At 36.7% G+C, this 22,830-nt stretch overlaps 1 long non-coding RNA gene across 7 annotated transcripts in view; it reads left to right on the top strand.

Annotated features, from left to right (window-relative positions):
- The window catches only part of LOC147370739 (uncharacterized), a 353,056-nt gene that overhangs the window by 34,556 nt on the left and 295,670 nt on the right, over positions 1 to 22,830 (top strand). Inside the window, exon 2 of one of the 7 annotated variants that reach the window (XR_015166167.1) lies at positions 4,661 to 5,134. The exons of the other annotated variants lie outside the window; for them this stretch is intronic. This is a non-coding gene — a long non-coding RNA (uncharacterized LOC147370739). Of the gene's footprint in view, positions 1 to 4,660; positions 5,135 to 22,830 lie in introns of those variants that run through there. 7 annotated transcript variants of the gene reach the window in all.

Here is a 22,830-nt window from a genome sequence, read left to right as displayed (position 1 = left end):
ACTGACACCAGGGAATTGACTAGGGGGCTTGGAAAATGAAATTTCTGAAGGTCTGGAGCCGAGCAGACCTGGAGTCACCAAACCTACTTTTTATTTATTTAAATTTATCTCCATATTATTCAGCTAGGAAAAAACTTAAATGTTTTTCTGTTAATACATCTGATCTTATCACATACGCAGAAATCTGCAAAAATCTGGCAAAATGTTGAATATAAAAGCGCCTTTAATTATATTTAGCCTTATTACTGGAGTTTTCTTTGGCTTGCTTTTTCTCTTGGCATTGTGTAGGTAGGCATGAAAATACTTACAGTTGTGTTAAATGTGTTATTAATAGCAAATCTTCCCTTAATTCTTAGCTAGAAACAACCCATTCCCTTTCCAGGAGTTCAGTAGTTAATTTTATCTTTCATTTGCTGCCTAAGACTTTTGTCATTATGATGATTGTAATTATTATTAGCTATAAAAATAATCAGCATGCTTAAAAATGCAAAGGAGTTTTGGGGAGGAAGAGATATAAAAATAGCATGGCTCTAAGTAACTGTAGTATGATACAAAATTCAATTTTTCTCTTGCAGACTTAGATATGTCTGTGACGTTTCCTTTATTTTTGCTCTCAGGTAAAAAGCAGTACTGGTTGTACAAATTCATCTTTAATGTGATTTTTAAAAAATATCGAGTTTTTCAGTGTTGACTTAGGCTTGACCTGTGATGAGAGACTGTTATAAATTATACAGAAGTTTTAGAAAATGTTCATTCCAGTTACATAATATGCCCATTTATTAAAATCATAGAGGGCTTTCTTCTAGGAAGATCAAAGTAGTGTTCAGAGAACTCTAGTAAAATGAATGCTGTCTCCTTTCATGCCATCAAGAGTCTGACTAAATAAGAGAAAGGATACAAGACACAGTGAGTGCTGAAAGGGAAGAGAAATGTAGAAACACACAGAATAAGAGAAGGAGTGAAAGAAGTATCTTTTAAAAGGCACTACAGAGCATCTTTTAGCTTTCTCTGTGTATTTGAAAGGCTGTAGTTCCATGTGATAGAGACAGAGGTAATTGCACATTAAGTTATTGAATCATGACTTTACAGTTAAAAGCTGTTTACTTTTTAAGCAGCAATTCTAATAGAGACAAGAGAGGTGCACAGCAATGACTTTTACTATTGAGAAAAATAGCAACCAAAAAGTCAAGAAGGAGTGGTCAATTTGCTTTAGTGCTTCACCTCAAGGCCAATGAATCTTTATGATAACAATGGTAATGATTGATCTGTCCCTCCAAAGAAAACTGAAAGCTACCTTCCTATAAAATAAGCTGAATTGAATGAATCAAAATTGGGAATTCTATGGCCTTTTTTTGTGTTGGCTTCTTCTTGGGCAGGTTTTAAAATCCACAAATTACTAGCTGTTTTCTGTGAGCTGCTTTCTCTGGAATTTTAAAACGTTGATAATGTGAGTGTTTGTGAAAATTTTATTTGCTTAACAGCTGGCACCAGAATTAACATGAGAGGACACATTTTTGTTTAGAACAGTGGTTTCCCACTGGTTACCCACAGGGCTTAAGCAGCCTACAGACATAATGACCCGAATGATAGACATCAAAATAAGCCAGTATTTTAAATTGTACATCAATTTTGGAATCCAGATTTCTTAAAAAGCTGGATCAGTGTGCTCACATATCACTTTTTTTTTGTTTTTTAACTTTACAATATTGTATTAGTTTTGCCATATATCAACCACTTTTGTAGTTTAACTATTACAGCTGCTCCCCGCCCAGACTAGACTAGACTGGGCATGCCCTTTTCAGTTTGCTATGGTCACAATCTGTTCCTGTTAGCTTCCCAACACTGAAGTAATATGTCAGTTGCCATATTTCATTGGATTTGCATTTCTTTTTTATTGACATCCAGTTTATTTTAGTCATTCATATTATCCTCTCTCCTTGGTAAGCATATGTATTTTTACCCTCTTCTATTTTAGCAAAATGCCTTTATAGAGGATAATGTCTTGGGGCCTGGAGCCAAAGAAAATACAATTCAGTTGAGAGAGAAAACAGAATTTGATTTTTGTTTCTAAGACAGAAAAGGATAGGTAGGAAAAGGAAGGGAAAAAAGAGAGGGGAGAAGAGATAATTCTAAAAGAGTTTGTAGCGCTAAGAGTACAATATTGGGTAGGGTGGCCTAGGAAACTTCCCTGGTATTAGAAATCATGGGTGATTTCAACAGGAGGGTTGTCTAATCAACAACTTCTCATTTATGTTAGTTTATATGGGATGGCTGGATAGTCCATTAACAGAGAACCTTCTGTTAAACCACAAAGCTAGAAACCAAGCAAAGTAGTGGGAAGCCTTTTGTAGAGGGTTTAGAATGGAGTTCAGGGAGATACAGATTTCAAGAAAGTAGAAGATCCCTTTCGACAAGTTTATACATTAAGATTTCCCAAAGACCTTTGTGTAATGTATAGTTTGAGAGTCCTGAGAAGAGGAAGTAGTAAAGAACTAGATTGACTAAAAAGTATCTTAATAATGAGTCATGTTATATTAACATTGCTTTAGTGCTTGAGAGTGGATTAGGGAAATATGGCAGATACAATGTATTGGGTTGGCTGAAAGTTTGTTCAAACGTTACAGAAAAACCAAAATGAACTTTTTGACCAAGCCAATATATGGGTATCAGCTTTTGACAAAGATTCATGAAATCAAATAATAGCCTGGGAGGCTCAAGAGGGAGGTGATATGTGTATAATCATGACTGATTTGTGTTGTTGTACAGCAGAAATCAACAGAACATTGTAAAGCAATTTCCTGCCAATTAAAAGATAAATAAAAAATTTAAAAATATGCTGGAAGTTATGTTTGCTGTGCTTCGTTGTACAGTCCGACTCTTTGTGACCCCAGGGACTGTAGTTTGCAAGGCACCTCTGTCTATGGGGATTCTCCAGGCAAGACTACTGGGGTGTGCTGCTATGCCCTCCTCCAGGGGATCTTCCCAACCCAGGGATTGAACCCAGGTCTCCCACATTGCAGTAGGATTCTTTACCATCTGAGCCACCAGGGAAGCAGTAACTAATTATTCAGATTGTTAGAGTTCCTTTCAGCTTATGTTTGTTCATTGAATATTGAGTCAGTTGTACCCAAAGGTTGTTAGTTATAAAATTGTGAGATTTCCCAAGCAACAAGAATCGGTTGAGTTGAAACTATTTATTTGAAAAAAATTCTTGTCAAATTTTTAGATGACTTCAGGCTGTATATCAAATGGAAATTTTTTTAGGATGACAGACTGATTCAGATGTCTCTATAGGCTTAAATACAGCTAAACATAAGAGTTTCTCTGGTAAGATAAAATTCCATAATGTCCTGAACTTGCTCGTGTGGCTTCATGGCAACATAGATGAAAACAAAAAATGCTTACATATCTTGTAGAAAGACAATCTCACCATGAATTAATAGTTTTATATGATTACCTGAATGGCTGTGTTAGTCTAAGAATATATCAAAAGAAACAGCATATATAACAGGTATGAAAAATTGATTTCATCTATCATGTCAACTCTGATTAGTGACAGGTCCTGCCTAGAATGCAGTATTGAGGGGGAATCTGAGGCTGTATCCAAGCTGATGGCAGGAGAGCATTGCCATCAACTAGTGACACCTGTCAAGGCCACCTCATGGGGAGGTGGTACTTTTATACACTTACTGTCCTAGATGAGAGTGAGGGAGATGGTGGGATAAGCCTTATTTTGTTCTTCAGTGGTTATACACCATTTGAAACCTTTATTTATTGCAACAGTTTCTACTCTTAAAACTAATTTGAATTTTTACAATGTATGTGTGTGTCAAATTGTCACATTGTACAGCCTAAATGTGCACAACTTTTATTTGTCAATTATACCTCAGTGAAAGTGAAAGTCAGTCGTGTCCTACAATTTGTGACCCCTTGGATTGTACAGCCCATGGAATTCTCCAGGCCAGAATACTGGAGTGGATAGCTGTTCCCTTCTACAGGGGATCTTCCCAACCCAGGGTTTGAACCAAGGTCTCCCACACTGCAGGCATATTCTTTACCGGCTGAGTCACTAGGAAAGCCCAATACCTCAGTAGGGAAAAAATAGTTTGAATTCTTTGTCATTCTTAGATGTGGTTGAGTAGAAGAGAGAAATGAGACATCGGAACTGGATGCAGTGCTTTTCCTTTTAAAATATCCTTTTTTGTTTTTTTTTTTTTTGGATGAGTATCAGTTACATTTGGTACTTTTTAAAATCAGTTTCCTGGTTACATACTGCCTCTCCCTTTTTGATATGTTTTTGTATTCTGTAATCTTTTGACCTCAGACCTTCTTGTATTTTTTTTCTTGTATCAAGAGAGAAATTTCTCTATCCTTGTTTTCAAAGCAGTGGGTCTCAGTCCAGGGTGATTTTGATTTGCAGAGGATGTTATTTTTAGTTATCTCAACTGAGGAGTTGCTACTGGCATCTAAGGGCCAGAGGCCAGGGATGATTTTAAATATCCTGAAATGCACAGGGGCCTCAACCACAAAGAATTGTCTAGTCCCAAATAATTGTACCAAGCTTGATGAAGCTTGCCCTAACGGACTGATCCTGCTTTCTCAGTGAAGAACAGGCTGACCAGAAAAATCACCATTTCTCTTCCCTTTGGGTTCTATCTAGTTCAAAAGCTGAGATGCTGCTAAGTTGCTTCAGTCATGTCCGACTCTGTGCGACCCCATGGACTGCAGCCCACCAGGCTCCTCCATCCATGGGATTTTCCAGGCAAGAACACTGGAGTGGGTTGCCATTTCCTTCTCCAATGGATGAAGTGAAAAGTGAAAGTGAAGTTGCTCAGTCATGTCCGACTCTTCGCGACCCCATGGACTGCAGCCCACCAGGCTCCTCCATCCATGGGATTTTCCAGGCAAGAGTACTGGAGTGGGCTGCCATGATGAACTGGCATAAATTGTTCTTACTATAATCTACTATCCTTTTAACATGACAGACTTTCAACTGTTTAAACAGCGATATTAAAGACCGTAAAATGTAAAAGATACAGTGTGAACCAGACTATCTTAGTTCAAATCCTAATCCCCCCGCTCATAGTTATAACCTTAGTTTCCATTTTTGTAAAGCAACAGCAACAATAATAAAGGAATGTGAAGTGAAAGTCTCTCAGTTGTGTCCAACTCTTTGTGACCCCATGGACTACACAGTTCATGGAATTCTCCAGGCCAGAATACTAGAGTGGGTAGCCTTTCCCTTCTCCAGGGCATTTTCCCAACCCAGGGATCAAACCCAGGTCTCTCACATTGCAGGTGGATTCTTTACCATCTGAGCCACAGGGGAAGCATAATAGTAATAACAATACTTAACACATATGAAATTTTTAATGAGTGAATTAATTTATTATTTGGCTGCGTTGGTATCATCATTACATCATGCATGAAATTTTGTGGTGGTACTCAGGCTGTCTAGTTGTGGCATATGGGCTTCAGAGTACGAAGGCTTATTTGCCCTGTGACATGTGGGATCTCAGTTCCCTGAGCAGGGATCGAGCCCGTGTCCCTTATATAGCAAGGCAGATTCCCAGCCACTGACCACCAGGGAAGTCCCAACACACAGGGTTTTAAGAATTAAATGAGTGTTTATGTAGCCAAAATGGCTATGTTAATCTTAGACTGCATCAAGAGCAGCATGGCATCTTTCAGTTCAGTTCAGTTCAGTTGCTCAGTTGTGTCTGACCCTTTATGACCCCATGAATCACAGCACACCAGACCTCCCTGTCCATCACCAACTCCTGGACTTCACTCAAACTCATGTCCATTGAGTCAGTGATGCCATCCAGCTATCTCATCCTCTGTTTTCCCCTTCTCCTCCTGCCCCCAATCCCTCCCAGATTGAAAAATTAGGGTCTTTTCCAATGAGTTAACACTTTGCCTGAGGTGGCTAAAGTATTGGAATTTCAGCTTTAGCATCAGTCCTTCCAATGAACACCCAGGACTGATCTCCTTTAGGATGGCATCTTTAACAAAGATGAAAAGTAGACTTGATTTAGAGCAGTAGGTGATATGTAAGTATTCTTCATCCTGAGGATCTTTTTTTTCTAGATTGTAAATTCTACTTATTTTAATTCTTTAAGAAAACAGTTTGTGGCCACTATCATGAGATCACTAATTTCAAGTCACCCTCTAGGTTTTCAGTGTCTTTCTGAGATAGAAAAAATCAAGATTCTGCCTTGGTTCTAAAGTTAATCTGTGAGAGCTATTTACTTGCTAAGCTTATCAAATAGACTTCTTCTTCTTCTTTTTTTTTTTTTAAATAGGGAGAAGAAACTTAAAGGCTTTTCTCTTATTTTAAGTGAATGTGCAGAGTTTCCTGTAATTAAATTAACATGTAAGTTGTTAGGTCAAAGTCAGTATGTTAATATTCACAAGGTTAGTAAATAAAATTAACTTCCTATGATAGGATTTGTAACTTGAAACTTTTCTGTAACAAATTTTAATAAATGTAGTCTCTTACTGTATAAATTAATAGTCTCAAGGATAGATCAATACTTTTTAGATGACATCACAGATTTTTGCCCTTTTTAAAAGTTAGTGTTATTAGAAGCTTAACTTTGCATTGACAATATCCATAAGGTAGACAGATTTTTTAATAAATATTATCATATGTGAGAGAGAATAAAGATAGTGAGTATTTACCTATTAACCTAAAGTAAAGCTAATGGTTAAATACATGCTCTGTGCTTTCAAAATCACTTGTGTCAATGGTTTTACTATTTTTCAGTAAAATTTTTCTCTTTAAGAATTGAGACTTGTGGCCTCTTGTTTGAATTCATTTTTAGTCAAGATTGAATAAAAGTTAAGGCTTGTAATAATTTATAAATTATTACACAAATATAGGGCCAGACCAACATATTACACTATTGAATTAAAACCAGCATATATAAGTTTTTGACATAAATATAACTTTTAAGCCACCCTTTTTGTCTTATATTTTTACAGTTAGCTATAGAAAATGCTCCTTTACTAATACTATTTGGGTATGTTTTTCATCATAACTAAAATTTTCTTTGCAATAGTTGAAGCATTGTGCAGAGTAAATGGTAAAGATGTAGACTCTGGAGCAAGACAGCCTGAATTCTGTCTTACCTTCAAGCAAGTTTCTTGACACCTCTTTGCCTCTGTTTTCTGATACATATAGTTTGTGTATGTGTGTATATATATATATATATATATATATATATAAATATATATAATATATAATGATAATAATAGCTTTTTATTTTTGAATTTTATTGGAGTATAGTTGCTTTGCAATGTTGTATTAATATCTGCTGTACAGCAAAGTGAATCAGCTATTGTTTACATATATCCCCTCATTTTGGAATTTCTTACCCATGCAGGTCATCACAGAGCACTGAGTAGAGTTCCCTGTGCTATACAGTAAGTTTCATTAGTTATCTACTTTATACAAAGTATCAGCAGTATATATATGTCAATCCCAATCTCCCAATTCATCCCATCCCACCACTTTCCCCTTTGGCATCCGTATGTTTGTTCTCTATGTCTGTGAATTGTTATTGTTATTGGTCAGTTGCTCAGTTGTGTCCGACCCTGTGACCCTCATGGACTGCAGCATACCAGCTGTCCCTTTCCTTAGCTGTCTCCTGGAGCTTGCTCAAACTCATGTCCACCGTGTTGGTGATGCCGTCCAACTATCTCATCCTCTGTTGTCCCTTTCTGCCTTCAATCTTTCCCAGCATCAGAGTCTTTTCTAATCAATCAGCTCTTTGCATCAGATAGACAAAGTATTAGTGAATTTTTACAAGGATTTTTGTAATGATTCAAAGCATTCATATGCTTAAAAGCACTCGCTAAGTCATAATACTGGATAAGTCACTGATAAGTCTTTAGTTCAGTTCAATTCAGTCTCTCAGTTGTGTTCGACTCTTTGCGACCCCATGAACCGCAGTACGCCAGGCCTCCCTGTCCATCACCAACTCTGGGAGTTTACCCAAACTCATGTCCTATAAGTCTTAATTATCCACAGTTTCAGAAAAATATATTTCCTGTAAGCTGAAAACAAAATCTATATAGCAATTTGATGAAAGATCAACGCCCTCTTTCAAATCAATGGTCACTAGCATTTTTCAAAAAGGAAAGAAAAATAAATTTTGTAAAACACTTTCCTGAATTTATGTCTCAAAACACTAAACAAAAATTCATTTATGAGTTAATGATTGGAAACTATGAACTATTGATTATTATCAAACATTCAGGATTAAGGAGAACAGTAATACTGATGTGGTAAAAAGAATAACTTTTTAAGTCTCACTACACCATTCTCCTGACCTTGAGATACATGAAATCATTGTAGTAAAATGTTTAATTTTAACTCAGAACTATGGCTGCATGGCCAGAAATTACTACTAATCTTTTAAGATCACCTGATTATGGTGAAATTGAGGTCTCTCAGGGGGGCATGACCTATAAATTTGTACTTATTCTAGCTTCGTATTTCTGTGTAAGCTGAATACTAAAATAATTATTTTTCTTATTCATCCTATATCAAAATGAGACATTTCTAGGATCAGAGTAATAATGCACATTATTAATTTACTAATAAAGATTTTACTTCTAGGCACTGTGTACTTATAGTTGTTGTTCATAAGTAATCCTTGAATTGAATTTTAACAAAGTCTTATGACTTTCAAGAACTTTCAAATGAAATGGGTATGCATTCCTGTATATGTTTCATATCTGTTTTACATGTAAGGGATATCCTTTAGGTATCCTCTGAATGAAGAGGCTTGTGTTGAGTTCCCTCAAAGCAGAACCTGAGGAGATAGAATTTTGTGCCTGAGTTTTACTGAAGCTGTGCTTTCTAGGGAATGTCTACAAGGAAAGAAGTTAAGTGTGATAGGGAAGTGGAAGAGAAGACATTTACTCATGTAAAGTGAAACCTTGGCTTTATCCAAGGGATGTTTCTGAAGTAGTAAAAAGCCCGTACAGAGTTATCTCCTCCTAAAGCAAAATAGCCACCCATTTGTAACTAACTCGTATCACTCAGACATTGACTGTAAGTCACCTTGGGAATGGCACTGAGGCATATTCCCCATGCTGAAGCTGCTCTGGGGGAAATCTCTAGAGAAGTGAGTGGTTCTATTCTATTAGCATCCAACAATCACATCAGCTAGGACATGGATACACCACCCAGTAAAGCAACTACTCTAAAGAAACTACATTATTCCTGTAGTATTTTCAAACCAGCTAGCCTTCTGAAACATTCAAGCAGCACATACTAAAATTGACCTAATTTTTTTAAAAAGGTAGCATAAGGAAATGTTTTTAACATGGTTATTTTTTTTCTAGAGCATTTTATTTTATAATTCTGTTGATGTAGAAGGAAATTAATTATGGAGGAGAAGGTACACTTTGTGGAGATACTGTTCTCAAGAAAATGCAGAAGAATGAGAAGAATATAATGATGACATTAAAACTTTGTAATAGAACTACTGAAGTGAATTGATATTTTCCTTTGAATTTTTAAGTTCTTAAAATGGCTTTAAAATCAGTCATATTTGAGGAGCTTAAAAAGATTCCCAGAAACAAAATAAATCTTATCTGTAACAGGGCATATTTTGGGTTTACTAAAGCTGAAGTCTAAAGATTTATAAACTAATTTATTTGGCAATCATTGCAGCTGAATCACAACTCTTTTTGCAAAATATTTCCTTTTTACTCTGCCAGTTTGAATCATCTATCTTGAGAATCTAAATGTATCACTACAGTGATGGAAGAGAGAAAGTGAAAAGTTTTGTTGAAGTGGGAAAATTTGTTTTCAGTTAGTACTTGTGCTATAAATCTTCTAGATCTAGGTTTTAAGTGTAGAAATATAAATGATGGTTGGGCTGTTACCACTTTTGAATACATTACAGAACAAACACTTTCCTTGGGAGCTGATGTTATTGGAAAGTCAATTTTACATAAAAAATAATATTAATAAATGCCTTTCAATCTTCTTATACTTGAAAGTCTTCAAAATGCACACACATACATAGAATGTATGTATGTATATTTCAATTTGATCTTTATTGAGATCCTGGTAGAGTGAACACATTGCTTTCATAAATATCTTAGAAATGAGGAATATTTATATGGAAGTAAAGTGACAGACCTTGGTTTCCCCTGTAATTGCTGATTCTCAATGCACTGGACTGTGTTGGTCAAACCACACAGTAGATTTATATCCTGTCCTCCTGCCTCTTACATCCTATCTCTGCACTACTTAATTCTATCTCCACACTGATTTCAAATTATCATCTTAAAACAATCTGAAAGCCTTTTATCTTCTTAAAACACAATCTGAAAGCCTTTGATGCTTCCCCATTACCCATGGAATGGAGTCTAAACTCAGCAGAGTAGCTGACATCCTTGGAATTGGGCTTTAATTTTCCTCCTTATCTTCACACTACCCACTCCAGTATTCTTGGGTTTCCCCTGTGGCTCAACTGGTAAAGAATTCACCTGCAATGAGGGAGACCTGGGTTTGATCCCTGGCTTGGGAAGATCCCCTGGAGAAGGGAATGGCTATCTAATCCAGTATTCTGGCCTGAAGAATTCCATGGACTATATAGTCCATGGGGTTGCAAAGAGTCGGACACAACTGAGAGACTTTCACTTCACTTCACATCTTCACACTATGACAACCTGTACTAGTATAATGGGCTTTCCAGGGGCTCAATGGTAAAGAATATGCCTGCCAATGCAGGAGCTTCAGGAGATGTGGATTTGATCCCTGGGTCTGGAAGATCTCTTGCTATTTCCACTCCAAGATCTCCTGGAGTAGGAAATAGCAACACATTCTTGCCAGGGAGTCCCATGGACAGAGGAGTCTGGTGGTCTACAGTCCATGGGGTCGCAGAGTCAGATATGACTGAGCATGTACCTACTAGTATAAAGTCAAAATCATCTTTGATACTTTTATCAGATTAAAATGTGCCTATTTCTATTAAGCTATGTTACATCTTCTGACATACTGCTGTTTGAGCTCATTTTCTAGGATATCATTCAGTTCCTATCTGTGGCTAATAGGATTTGATATATGCATAGGACTCAACACAGGCCAATATGTTATTTTGACAGAAAACAGTTCCATGCTTAAAGGCAATTCAGGAGGCTTTCATTTTGAGTTACAAGCAAGTTGAGTGGATGGAACCCAGTAATGGGGCAAAAAAAGAAAAATAGCACATCCCAGAAAGAATAATATTAGTAAATTCTTCTGTAGCGCTTACTATATGCCTGGCAAAGTCTACGCACTCTGTGTGTTATATGCCTGGCACTATCTACGCACTTTGTGTGTGTTGACATCATTTAATCCTCACAACTCTACTTCCCTATTTTAAGATGTAGAAACTAAAGCATAAAGAAAGCAAATGATTTACTTCAGGTGACACAATTATGGAATGCTGCTGCTGCTGCTGCTAGGTCGCTTCAGTTGTGTCCGACTCTGTGCCTCCCCATATGGAATAGATAAGCTGAAAAAGAACTCAGTCTGATTACACTGGTACCCAAGATGTGGTTAGACAGCCTCTGTTCCAGTTTGTAGTTCTAATTCCCGTCAGACCCAGAAGTATTTTGTTTCTTATCTTCAGATTTTTGTGAGGGTTTATGGTACATGATACAATCTTTTTTAGTTGAGCTGATTTAAGTATACTTCCATTTGTTTCATTCAAAACAGCCTTAGTGAGACTTGCCCATTTCCATTTTTGAAAAAATTCTAATGTAATCTATCAATATAATTGAAATGCATTATCCAAAATTTTTGTCTGATGAATTATATTAGTACTTCATGAATTAGCTCAAATCCTTCTGCTCATTTGTAGCTTTTCTGAATGCATTTTCACCCCCCCACCCCAAATGATGATTGTTTTTCTTCCTTCTTTTGCTTAGTGCTCATCCTACGCTATATTTAAGGACTTGAGACATTCTACTTTTGATATTTTAAGTTATATACCTATTTTCCAAAACATTAGTTTGAGATATATGAAATTATGAACTCGCAATTAGTTTTAACTTACTAAAATGGCATTTTCATGTGATTCAATTTAATATGTTGGAAAGAAACTGACCAGTAGTGATCATTGTATGTTGGGTCTCTGATAGATGATAAGGTCTCAGTAAATTTGATGGCATTAATTACTTCTTTGTATATAATAAAATATTAGTAATTTGACAAAATTCTCCCCAAATATTCTCCTGAGGATAATATGTTTAATGAATAAATCTATCATTTTCTCATTTTCTACTTCTGACATTATTTGCATCCATTTCCAAGAAAATCTGAGTAGTTATTCAGTATTCTTGTGTGTGAATAACCACAATTGGAATCTAATTTCACTGCATAAAATTATAACAAATTTTGCATTTAAAATACAGTCAAGTATTTTTGAGTTGTTATTTTTTAGTAATATCCAGGCAAGTGAGTCAGAATATTACAAATAAACAACCTCCCAATCGCACCAGGCTCCTCTGTCCATGGAATTTTCTAGGCAAGAATATTGGCGTGGGTTGCTGTTTCCTACTCCAGGGGATCTTCCTGACCTAGGGATTGAACTACATATTGTGATCTCCTGCATTTTCAGGTAGATTTTTTTTACCACTGTGCCACCTGGGAAGCCATTGTCAGAAGGGACCACATATAAATGTAGTTCTTTTGGAAAGTCAGGAGAATGAGTCTATGTCAGGCAGTTATCATGGGAAATTTCACTAAGAATTGGCTATGAGTGACTTCCCTGGTGGCTCAGATGGTAAAGTGTCTGTCTACAATGCAGGAGACCCAGGTTCAATTCCTGGGTGGGGAAGATTCCCTGGAGAAGGAAATGGCAACCCACTCCAGTACTCTTGCCTAGAAAATCCCATGGACGGAGGAGCCTGGTGTCCATGGGGTCGCAAAAAGTCAGACATGATTGAGAGACTTCACTTAACTTCATGAAGTAGTTAGAACAGGAAAGAATATGGGCTGTTGCAGAATATAATCAGTTCAGTTCAGTTCAGTCACTTAGTCATGTCCGACTCTTAGCAACCCCATGGACTGCAACATGCCAGGCTTCCCTGTCCATCACCAACTCTTAGAGCTTGCTCAAACTCATGTCCATCGAATCGGTGATGCCATCCAACCATCTCATCCTCTGTCATCCCCTTCTCCTCCCACCTTCAATCTTTCCCAGCATCAGGGTCTTTTCAAATGAGTCAGTTCTTCACATCAGGTGGCCAAAGTATTGGAGTTTCAGCTTCAGCATCAGTCCTTCCAATAAATATTCAGGACTGATCTCCTTCAGAATGGACTGGTTGGATTTCCTTGCAGTCCAAGGGACTCTCAAGAGTCTTCTCCAACACCACAGTTTAAAAGCATCAATTCTTCGGCACTCAGCTTTCTTTATAGTCCAACTCTCACATCCATACATGACTACTGGAAAAAGCATAGCTTTGGCTGGATGGACCTTTGTCAGCAAAGTAATATCTGTGCTTTTTAGTCTGCTGTCCAGGTTGATCATAGCTTTTCTTCAAAGGAGCAAGCATCTTTTAATTTCATGGCAGCAGTCATCATCTGCAGTGATTTTGGAGCCCAACAAAATAAAGTATCTCACTGTTTCCATTGTTTACCCATCTATTTGCCATGAAGTGATGGGACCGGATGCCATGAACTTCATTTTCTGAATGATGAGTTTTAAGCCAGCTTTTTCACTCTCCTCTTTCACTTTCATCAAGAGGCTCTTTAGTTCATCTTCACTTTCTGCCCTAAGGTTGGTGTCATCCGTGTATCTGAGGTTATTGACGTTTCTCCCAACAAACTTGATTCCAGCTTGTGTTTCATCCAGTTTGGCAATTCACATGAAATACTCTGCATATAAGTTAAATAAGCTGCGTGGCAAAATGTAGCCTTGATGTACTCCTTTTCTGATTTGGAACCAGTCTGTTTTTCCATGTCTGGTTCTAAAGTATTGCTTCTTGACCTGCATACAGATTTCTCAGGAGGCAGGTCAGGTGGTCTGGTATTCCATCTCTTGAATTTTCCACTGTTTGTTGTGATCTACACAGTCAAAGGCTTTGGCGTAGTCAATAAAGCAGAAGTAAATGTTTTTCTCAAACTCTTGCTTTTTTGATGATCCAGCAGATATTGGCAATTTGATCTCTGGTTCCTCTGCCTTTTCTAAAACCACCTTGAACATCTGGAAGTTCACTGTTCATGTTCTATTGAAGCCTGGCTTGGAGAATTTTGACCATTACTTTGCTAGTGTGTGAGATGAGTGCAATTGTGTGGTAGTAATCCCAGGGACGGGGGAGCCTGGTGGGCTGTCATCTCTGGAGTCGCACAGAGTTGGACACAACTGAAGCAACTTAGCAGCAGCAGCATGAGCATTCTTTGGCATTGCCTTTCTTTGAGATTGGAATGAAAATTGACTTTTCCAGTCCTGTGGCCACTGCTGAGTTTTCTAAATTTGCTTGGCATATTGAGTGCAGCACTTCCACAAGATCATCTTTTAGGATTTGAAATAGCTCAACTGAAAATTCATCACCTCCACTTGCTTTGTTCATGGTGATGCTTCCTAGGGTCCACTTGACTTTGCATTCCAGGATGTCTGGGTCTAGGTGAGTAATCACACCATCATGGTTATCCGGGTCATTGAAGACCTTTTTTGTACAGTTCTTCTGTGTATTCTTGCCACCTCTTCTTAATATCTTCTGCTTCTGTTAGGTCCATACCATTTCTGTCCTTCATTGTGCCCATCTTTGCATGAAATTTTCCCTAGAATGTAATAGGCCCAGTGAATACAGAGTCTATGAAAGCTTGGGTGAACTGCTTATAGAAGGAACCTTGTTGGTAGAGTATATAGAGTGTATGAGATGAGTTGGAGGAAGTGACCAAAGTAGTCACTGGAACATTTTAAGTAGGGTATAAGCATTGCCAGATTTGTGCTTTCTAAAAGTTAAGTAGAATCAGGAATTACAAGGGAATGTAGAAACTGCTGAGTTAAAGAGGTGACCACTCTGGCTGTATTGCAAAAGGTGATGAAAAAGTGATATGGAGACCAGATAGGAGATGACTGCTGTGGTCTGAGCAAGGATGGCAAGGACCTTGAATAAGGATGGTGCTGTTGAAATCAGTAGGCGAGTGGATTCAAATAATATAGAAAAATAGAATTGATAGAAATTGGAGATCAATTATAGTCATAAATGGAGTTAATCCCATTTATATCTCCTGTAAGTTGATATTTAAGTAATTTATTTAGAGTAGACTTGGATTATTTGAGCTCAACTTAATTGTGAGTGAAGCTTCTAACAAATCCTCTGTAAACTGAATATTTTATTCAAAATATATAGACATAGCCCAGAATAAATTGTTGCTTCTCCAGAGGCACTATTTTGAATGAAGTTTCATACAAAATAAATATTTTATGATGATGAACAAAGCATACTTCAAATTAAAACATGCAATAATATTAATTAAACAGAAGTTGTAAATTGATGTTGGCATACATCTTAACCTTCATTCATTTTTATGAAACTGCATTATTAATGTCCCTTCTAAAAAGAAAAAGATTAAATAGCTTTTGTCATTAAAATATATGTGCTTATCCTCCTTTTGTCGGATAAAGGTGATTATGAAACTGTTACGAGAAACAAGCTAAAAATGATAGAGGTTTGTTTTGTCAGCCTCATTTTATTTATGGTATTATTTCTTATTTTGTGATAATTGGAGAAACGTGTTTGATAATATATGCTTATTGTAGTGCTGTATAGTAAGTTTCCTGTTATAAAATGTGTATTATAAATCATTGGGGGAAAAGGGATACTTTTTAACGAATAAAGTCATAAATCTCACACAAATGCAAACTTTGTCACATTCACTAGTTAATGAGAAAATTAGTAAGTTCAAAGGACAATTTAAAGAACACGCACATATGCCAACAATCGAGAATGTTGAATGCGTTTACAAACATGCATATTGTATGATGTTGCTTATATGTGGACTCTAAAAAAAATATACAAATGCACTTATTTGCAAAACAGAAACAAACTTACAGACTTGAGAGAATAAATTTGTGATTATGGAGTGGGATGGGGGGGAAGGGTGAAGGGTGTGAGTTGGGGAGTTTGGGATTGACATGTACACACTAATATATTTTGAATGGTCCAATAAGGGCCTACAGCATAGCACAGAGAACTCTGGGAAATATTATGTAACAACCTAAATGGGAAAATAATTTGAAAAGAGAATATATATATATGTGTGTATGTATCAATTATATATATATATATATATATAAATAACCGAATCACTTTGCTGTACACATGAAACTAAAACAGCATTGTAAATCAACTATGTGCCAATATAAAATAAAACAAAACCAAAAGAAAGATGCAAAGCAGATCCATATATATATAGGGAAATAATCTATTACAATCCACTAAAAATTTCATTTGTATTACTATCTGCTTTCTATATCTTCACAGAGTTTTAAAATAGCTCAAAGATGATAAAAGGCACGTTTCACCCATTTCAAAGTCTTTTACCATTTTTCTTGACATAGGAAAAGATCACAATAGACATGAAAATCTGAGAAACATACTGTCAGAGAGACTGCCTCCCCATGGAGGTTCCCAGAGGTTTCTACAAATCTCCCTTTCCTTGCTTAAAGGTTTGTGGTATATCATTAAAGTTTTGAGTGGGAGAATAAACATGTATTCCTTTGTTAATTTTGTCAGAAACTATATTGAGAATTTAGTCTGTGCCAACTGCTTAGTGCCTGCTTATTGGTACTCTAATAGCATAGAAATAATATTGTGCCTGCCTTCATGGAACTTACATTCTAAAAGGGAATACAAAAAGTATCCAAGCAATCAGAGTACTGTGATAGGACCAGGGTGATAGATTAGTGAGGTACTTTAGAGGAAATCAACCTAGACAACCATCTGAAAAGTGACTGGGAATTATGCTGGTTAATAAGATAAAGGCAATAAGCATTTCAGAAACATGATGTGTGATGGATGGGCTGGGGTATAAGTGAGAACCATGATATAGGAGAGCTTACAGAACTTTAGCGTCTCATAGCTCACTTAATGCCTCCAAATCACATTGCCAGTTTGGCATATATGTATCACAAGGCTAGAAGGAAAATTTCAAAGGTCACTTGCCATTTTTCTCTTTCTGAATTTAAAAAACTTTTAAGTTATCATTATTTCTATACTTCATCTTGAAATGATGAGACAATGTAGGGACATAATCCAAACATTTAGATTTTCAGTTCAGTTCATTCACTTAGTCGTGTCCAACTCTTTGCAACCCCATGGACTGCAGCATGCCAGGCTTCCCTGTCTATCACCAACTCCAGAGCTTGCTCAAACTCATGTCCATAGACTTGGTGATGCCATCCAACTATCTCATCCTCTGTCGTCCCCTTCTCCTCCTGCCTTCAATCTTTCCCAGCATCAGGGTCTTTTCTAATGAGTCAGCTCTTTGCATCACGTGGCCAAAGTATTGGAGTTTCAGCTTCAGCATCAGTCCTCCCAATGAATTTTCTTTTTTTTTTTAATTTAATTTAATTTAATTTTTTTTAATTTTATTTTATTTTTAAACTTTACATAATTGTATTAGTTTTGCCAAATATCAAAATGAATCCACCACAGGTATACATGTGTTCCCCATCCTGAACCCTCCTCCCTCCTCCCTCCCCATACCATCCCTCTGGGTCGTCCCAGTGCACTAGCCCCAAGCATCCAGTATCGTGCATCGAACCTGGACTGGCATCTCGTTTCATACATGATATTTTACATGTTTCAATGCTATTCTCCCAAATCTTCCCACCCTCTCCCTCTCCCTCAGAGTCCATAAGACTGTTCTATACATCAGTGTCTCTTTTGCTGTCTCGTACACAGGGTTATTGTTACCATCTTTCTAAATTCCATATATATGCGTTAGTATACTGTATTTCTGTTTTTCCTTCTGGCTTACTTCACTCTGTATAATAGGCTCCAGTTTCATCCACCTCATTAGAACTGATTCAAATGTATTCTTTTAAATGGCTGAGTAGTACTCCATTGTGTATATGTACCACTGCTTTCTTATCCATTCATCTGCTGATGGACATCTAGGTTGCTTCCATGTCCTGGCTATTATAAACAGTGCTGCGATGAACATTGGGGTACACGTGTCTCTTTCCCTTCTGGTTTCCTCAGTGTGTATGCCCAGCAGTGGGATTGCTGGATCATAAGGCAGTTCTATTTCCAGTTTTTAAAGGAATCTCCACACTGTTCTCCATAGTGGCTGTACTAGTTTGCATTCCCACCAACAGTGTAAGAGGGTTCCCTTTTCTCCACACTCTCTCCAGCATTTATTATTTGTAGACTTTTGGGTCGCAGCCATTCTGACTGGTGTGAGATGGTACCTCATAGTGGTTTTGATTTGCATTTCTCTGATAATGAGTGATGTTGAGCATCTTTTCATGTGTTTGTTAGCCATCTGTATGTCTTCTTTGGAGAAATGTCTATTTAGTTCTTTGGCCCATTTTTTGATTGGGTCATTTATTTTTCTGGAGTTGAGCTGTAGGAGTTGCTTGTATATTTTTGAGATGAGTTGTTTGTCAGTTGCTTCATTTGCTATTATTTTCTCCCATTCTGAAGGCTGTCTTTTCACCTTGCTAATAGTTTCCTTTGATGTGCAGAAGCTTTTAAGGTTAATTAGGTCCCATTTGTTTATTTTTGCTTTTATTTCCAATATTCTTGGAGGTGGGTCATAGAGGATCCTGCTGTGATGTATGTCAGAGAGTGTTTTGCCTATGTTCTCCTCTAGGAGTTTTATAGTTTCTGGTCTTACGTTTAGATCTTTAATCCATTTTGAGTTTATTTTTGGGTATGGTGTTAGAAAGTGGTCTAGTTTCATTCTTTTACAAGTGGTTGACCAGTTTTCCCAGCACCACTTGTTAAAGAGATTGTCTTTAATCCATTGTATATTCTTGCCTCCTTTGTCAAAGATAAGGTGTCCATATGTGCGTGGATTTATCTCTGGGCTTTCTATTTTGTTCCATTGATCTATATTTCTGTCTTTGTGCCAGTACCATACTGTCTTGATAACTGCGGCTTTGTAGTAGAGCCTGAAGTCAGGTAGGTTGATTCTTCCATTTCCATTCTTCTTTCTCAGGATCGCTTTGGCTATTCGAGGTTTTTTGTATTTCCAGACAAATTGTGAAATTATTTGTTCTAGCTCTGTGAAGAATACCGTTGGTAGCTTGATAGGGATTGCATTGAATCTATAAATTGCTTTGGGTAGTATACTCATTTTCACTATATTGATTCTTCCAATCCATGAACATGGTATATTCCTCCATCTATTAGTGTCCTCTTTGATTTCTTTCACCAGTGTTTTATAGTTTTCTATATATAGGTCTTTAGTTTCTTTAGGTAGATATATTCCTAAGTATTTTATTCTTTCCATTGCAATGGTGAATGGAATTGTTTCCTTAATTTCTCTTTCTGTTTTCTCATTATTAGTGTATAGGAATGCAAGGGGTTTCTGTGTATTGATTTTATATCCTACAACTTTACTATAGTCATTGATTAGTTCTAGTAATTTTCTGGTGGAGTCTTTAGGGTTTTCTATGTAGAGGATCATGTCACCTGCAAATAGTGAGAGTTTTACTTCTTCTTTTCCAATTTGGATTCCTTTTATTTCTTTTTCTGCTCTGATTGCTGTGGCCAAAACTTCCAAAACTATGTTGAACAGTAATGGTGAAAGTGGGCACCCTTGTCTTGTTCCTGACTTTAGAGGAAATGCTTTCAATTTTTCACCATTGAGGATAATGTTTGCTATGGGTTTGTCATATATAGCTTTTATTATGTTGAGGTATGTCCCTTCTATTCCTGCTTTCTGGAGAGTTTTTATCATAAATGGGTGTTGAATTTTGTCAAAGGCTTTCTCTGCATCTATTGAGATAATCATATGGTTTTTATTTTTCAATTTGTTAATGTGGTGTATTACATTGATTGATTTGCAGATATTGAAGAATCCTTGCATCCCTGGGATAAAGCCCACTTGGTCATGGTGTATGATCTTTTTAATGTGTTGTTGGATTCTGATTGTTAGAATTTTGTTAAGGATTTTTGCATCTATGTTCATCAGTGATATTGGCCTGTAGTTTTCTTTTTTTGTGGGATCTTTGTCAGGTTTTGGTATTAGGGTGATGGTGGCCTCATAGAATGAGTTTGGAAGTTTACCTTCCTCTGCAATTTTCTGGAAGAGTTTGAGCAGGATAGGTGTTAGCTCTTCTCTAAATTTTTGGTAGAATTCAGCTGTGAAGCCGTCTGGACCTGGGCTTTTGTTTGCTGGAAGATTTTTGATTACAGTTTCAATTTCTGTGCTTGTGATAGGTCTGTTAAGATTTTCTATTTCTTCCTGGTCGAGTTTTGGAAAGTTGTACTTTTCTAAGAATTTGTCCATTTCTCCCACGTTGTCCATTTTATTGGCATATAATTGTTGATAGTAGTCTCTTATGATCCTTTGTATTTCTGTGTTGTCTGTTGTGATCTCTCCATTTTCATTTCTAATTTTATTGATTTGATTTTTCTCCCTTTGTTTCTTGATGAGTCTGGCTAATGGTTTGTCAATTTTATTTATCCTTTCAAAGAACCAGCTTTTGGTTTTGTTGATTTTTGCTATGGTCTCTTTTGTTTCTTTCACATTTATTTCTGCTCTAATTTTTAAGATTTCTTTCCTTCTACTAACCCTGGGGTTCTTCATTTCTTCCTTTTCTAGTTGCTTTAGGTGTAGAGTTAGGTTATTTATTTGACTTTTTTCTTGTTTCTTGAGGTGTGCCTGTATTGCTATGAACTTTCCCCTTAGGACTGCTTTTACCGTGTCCCACAGGTTTTGGGTTGTTGTGTTTTCATTTTCATTCGTTTCTATGCAAATTTTGATTTCTTTTTTGATTTCTTCTGTGATTTGTTGGTTATTCAGCAGCGTGTTGTTCAGCCTCCATATGTTGGAATTTTTAATAGTTTTTCTCTTGTAATTGAGATCTAATCTTACTGCATTGTGGTCAGAAAAGATGCTTGGAATGATTTCTATTTTTTTGAATTTACCAAGGCTAGCTTTATGGCCCAGGATGTGATCTATCCTGGAGAAGGTTCCATGTGCGCTTGAGAAAAAGGTGAAATTCATTGTTTTGGGATGAAATGTCCTATAGATATCAATTAGGTCTAACTGGTCTATTGTATCGTTTAAAGTTTGTGTTTCCTTGTTAATTTTCTGTTTAGTTGATCTATCCATAGGTGTGAGTGGGGTATTAAAGTCTCCCACTATTATTGTGTTATTGTTAATTTCTCCTTTCATACTTGTTAGCATTTGTCTTACATATTGTGGTGCTCCCGTGTTGGGTGCATATATATTTATAATTGTTATATCTTCTTCTTGGATTGATCCTTTGATCATTATGTAGTGACCTTCTTTGTCTCTTTTCACAGCCTTTGTTTTAAAGTCTATTTTATCTGATATGAGTATTGCTACTCCTGCTTTCTTTTGGCCCCTATTTGCATGGAAAATCTTTTTCCAGCCCTTCACTTTCAGTCTGTATGTGTCCCCTGTTTTGAGGTGGGTCTCTTGTAGACAACATATGTAGGGTTCTTGTTTTTGTATCCATTCAGCCAGTCTTTGTCTTTTGGTTGGGGCATTCAACCCATTTACGTTTAAGGTAATTACTGATAAGTATGATCCCGTTGCCATTTACTTTATTGTTTTGGGTTTGAATTTATACACCGTTTTTGTGTTTCCTGTCTAGAGAATATCCTTTAGTATTTGTTGGAGAGCTGGTTTGGTGGTGCTGAATTCTCTCAGCTTTTGCTTGTCTGAAAAGCTTTTGATTTCTCCTTCATACTTGAATGAAATCCTTGCTGGGTACAATAATCTAGGCTGTAGGTTATTTTCTTTCATCATTTTAAGTATGTCTTGCCATTCCCTCCTGGCTTGAAGAGTTTCTATTGAAAGATCAGCTGTTATCCTTATGGGAATTCCCTTGTGTGTTATTTGTTGTTTTTCCCTTGCTGCTTTTAATATTTGTTCTTTGTGTTTGATCTTTATTAATTTAATTAATATGTGTCTTGGGGTGTTTCGCCTTGGGTTTATCCTGTTTGGGACTCTCTGGGTTTCTTGGACTTGGGTGATTATTTCCTTCCCCATTTTAGGGAAGTTTTCAACTATTATCTCCTCAAGTATTCTCTCATGGTCTTTCTTTTTGTCTTCTTCTTCTGGAACCCCTATGATTCGAATGTTGTAGCATTTAATATTGTCCTGGAGGTCTCTGAGATTGTCCTCATTTCTTTTAATTAGTTTTTCTTTTATCCTCTCTGATTCATTTATTTCTACCATTCTATCTTCTAATTCACTAATCCTATCTTCTGCCTCTGTTATTCTACTATTTGTTGCCTCCAGAGTGTTTTTAATTTCATTTATTGCATTATTCATTATATATTGACTCTTTTTTATTTCTTCTAGGTCCTTGTTAAACCTTTCTTGCATCTTCTCAATCCTTGTCTCCAGGCTATTTATCTGTGATTCCATTTTAGTTTCAAGATTTTGGATCAATTTCACTATCATTATTCGGAATTCTTTATCAGGTAGATTCCCTATCTCTTCCTCTTTTGTTTGGTTTGGTGGGCATTTATCCTGTTCCTTTATCTGCTCGGTATTCCTCTGTCTCTTCATCTTGTTTAAATTGCTGAGTTTGGGGTGTCCTTTCTGTATTCTGGCAGTTTGTGGAGTTCTCTTTATTGTGGCTTTTCTTCGCTGCGTGT

Source organism: Bos grunniens, chromosome 6, assembly GCF_055505025.1.
Source record: "Bos grunniens cultivar Pamir isolate PY7600 chromosome 6, Bosgru_T2T1.0, whole genome shotgun sequence".
NCBI classification, from domain to species: domain Eukaryota; kingdom Metazoa; phylum Chordata; class Mammalia; order Artiodactyla; family Bovidae; genus Bos; species Bos grunniens.
The sequence above is the reverse complement of the archived record's forward strand: the minus strand, read 5'-3'. Positions and strand labels throughout refer to the sequence as shown.